The sequence below is a fragment of the Magnolia sinica genome, chromosome 2 (assembly GCF_029962835.1).
Source record: "Magnolia sinica isolate HGM2019 chromosome 2, MsV1, whole genome shotgun sequence".
Classification (NCBI taxonomy): domain Eukaryota; kingdom Viridiplantae; phylum Streptophyta; class Magnoliopsida; order Magnoliales; family Magnoliaceae; genus Magnolia; species Magnolia sinica.
In genome coordinates this window covers 3,886,048-3,889,272 of record NC_080574.1, presented here as the reverse complement: position 1 = coordinate 3,889,272, position 3,225 = coordinate 3,886,048, and the positions used below count along the sequence as shown (strand labels likewise).

Genomic DNA, 3,225 nt, shown 5'->3' with positions numbered 1-3,225 from the left:
TGAATCGCTGAAAAATCCTGCGTGTCCTAAGAAGGATCGCACGTCTCTGATGTTCTTGGGTGGAGGTAGGTTAGAGATAAGATCGATTTTTGCCTTATCTACCTCGATTCCCTTGGACGAGATGATATGCCCAAGGACAATTCCCTTCTGAACCATGAAATGACACTTCTCCCAATTAAGTACCAAGTTCTTTTCTTCACATCTTTTCAGCACACATTTAAGACTTTTCAAGCACTTGCTGAAAGACGGACCGTAAACAGAGATATCGTCCATGAAGACCTCTAGATATTGCCCATTCCATATCAGAAAAGATACTAAGCATACATCACTGAAAGGTGGCAGGGGCATTACATAGTCCGAATGGCATCCTTCGGTAGGCAAAGGTGCCGTAGGGATATGTAAATGTGATCTTTTTCTGGTCTTCAGGAGCTATCTCTATTTGGTTGTAGCCCAAATACCCGTCAAGGAAACAGAAATAGGAATGACCAGCTAACCTTTCCAGGTCTGATCAATGAATGGTAAAGGAAAGTGGTCTTTCCTCGTGACGGTATTCAACTTCCTGTAGTCAATGCACATTCTCTAACCAATAGTGACTCTAGTTGGCACGAGTTCATTATTAGCATTAGCTACGATGGTGATTCCAGACTTCTTAGGGACCACTTGAGTTGGACTCACCCATTGACTATCAGATATAGGGTATATGATACCCACATCCAATATTTTAAGAACCTTGGCCTTAACCACTTCCTTCATGTTTGGATTTAGTTTACGTTGTGGTTGCCGAGCGGTTTTTGCATTATCCTCAAGATATATGCGGTGAGTACAAATCGAGGGATCGATTCCCTTGAGGTCCGCTGTCGTCCATCTCAAGGCTCCTTTATGCTCAATGAGAGTAGATATGAGCATACTCTCCTGTTCTTTCTCTAGGTGGGCAGATATTACCACCGGGTATGTCTCATCTTGACCTAAATAGGCATATTTCAAATCAAAGGGTAAAGATTTTAAGTCAAGCTTCGGCGGCTTGAGGTTAGACGGTAGAGGCACTACATCGGTTTATGACAATTCTTCAAATTGTGGCCTCCACCGATTAACTTCAAGTACCGGTGCAGTATCAAGCAAGGCGCACGTCTCCCTAATCATATCATCATTAAAATCATAGGAGTGGGCCAGACATGTCTCTAGATGGTCGGAGGATAAGGTCAGAGGTGTCGTATTTTCTACGAAAGAGTCAATCATGTTAATGTCGTGGAAATCATCATCATCCTCTAAGTTGCTGCCGTTATTGAAAAAGATGTTTGACTCTAATGTCAAATTTTCAAAAGACATAGTCATGACACCATTCCTGCAATTGATAATTGCATTTGACGTGGCAAGGAATAGACGACCAAGAATAATGGGAATCTGGGTGCTCATGTTATTGATGGGTTCGGTGTCCAGGATGATAAAATCTATACGGTAGTAAAATCTATCGACCTGGACTAACACATCCTCAATTATCCCTCTTTGTACACGAACAGAGCGATCAGTAAGTTGTAGTGTGGTCAGGGTGGGTTTTATCTCACCCAAATCTAAATGTTTGTATACCGAGTAGGGAATCAGATTTATGCTCGCTCCTAAGTCAAGAAGTTCGTGATCAATTCGATGGTTCCCGATTACACATGATACGGTTGGGCTATCGGAATCCTTGAATTTCTGTGGCACGTCTTGCTTCAGGATGGCACTCACTTTCTCAGTCAAGAAGATTTTCTTTTGAATACTTTGCCATTTTTTGGTCGTGCATAAGTCTTTCAGAAATTTGGCATATGAAGGGATCTGTTTCACGACATCAAGTAGAGGAATGTTAACTTTCACTTGTTTCAACACCTCCAGAATATCCTGAGAGTTAGAAAGACGTTTTGATGTAACCAACCGTTGGGGGAACGGAGCAACTGACTTCTCTAGAAGTTCCGGTTCTAATTTTTGTGGGGCATCACTAGATCCATCATTGTTGTCCTCTTCTGGTTCTTGAGGCTTTTCGGGCCTAACCAGAAGAGTTTTATCAATGATCTTTCCATTTCTAAGAGTGGTGATGGATTTATCGTGCCCCATCTGATTTGAAGAGCTGGGATTACTAATCTCGTACTGCGGTTTAGGATTAGGGAGAGGTTGTGTAGGAAGTATCCCCTTTTCTATAACCGTCATACGAGAATCTATCTTTTGCATAAAATCTGTAAATCCCCGCATTGCCTGAGCCAGCTCTTGTATGAAATTTTGAACCGGTTCCTCTTAAGGTTTCACTTGATTTGGATTTTGATTGAAGAAACCTTGAGGGGTAGCCGTTTGTCCATTCCTCCAACTAAAGTTTAGATGATTTTTTCAACCAGGATTGTACGTATTGGAGTTAGGTCCAGTAAAAGGTCTTTGATAGTTGTTTACGGCATTGGCTTGTTCATTCAACACTCCTCGAAAGGCAGGTATTGTTGGACAGTTTTCAGTTGTGTGAATGTTGCAATCACAGATGCCGCAAACAATTTCATTGACCTTATCCTTCTTTCCTTCCATGGCCTCAAATTTTCTTATGAGATTATTCACTTTATACTTTAGATCATCTTCTTCTTTTAGGAGATACATTCCGCCTTTCTCCTTAGATTGAGTTGGTCTAGACGTGGTGTTTGATTTTGGGTAATGTCCTAAGATTGTGTTTTTTTAGCCAGACTGTCGAGGTAGTCCCATACCTCGTCGACATCTTTATTAATGAACTCTCCATTACACATTGTCTCGACCATTTGGTGCATGGAAGATGTCAGTCCATTGTAGAAAAAATTTGTAATGCGCTACGTTTCAAATCCGTGTTGTGGGCATGAACTGACCAAATCTTTGAACCTTTCCCAACATTGGAAGAATATTTCATATTCCTTTTGGGCAAAGTTCATGATTGCTTTTCTGAGGTTAATCGTTTGATGATGTGGGAAGAATTTTTTTATGAATTCCCTCTGCATGTCGTTCCATGTGCGAATGGATCTAGGACGCAGTGAATGTAACCACGTCTTAGCCTTTTCTTTTAAGGAAAAAGGAAAGAGTTTCAGCCTGATTGTATTCCCAGATACATTAAGAAAATATAATGTAGCTATAATCTCATCGAACTCTTTCAAATGTAAATATGGACTTTCTGATTCAAGTCTATGGAATTTGGGAAGGAGTTAGATAACTCCTGGCTTGATGTCCACTTATCCTGTGTTTTCAGGA

At 40.9% G+C, this 3,225-nt stretch overlaps 1 non-coding gene across 1 annotated transcript; it reads left to right on the top strand.

Annotated features, from left to right (window-relative positions):
- The first annotated feature begins 2,823 nt into the window (after window positions 1–2,823).
- Window positions 2,824–2,930, top strand: LOC131238151 (small nucleolar RNA R71). Its single transcript, XR_009167562.1, has one exon. It is a non-coding gene; the product is annotated as a small nucleolar RNA R71 (small nucleolar RNA).
- Window positions 2,931–3,225: the final 295 nt, after the last annotated feature.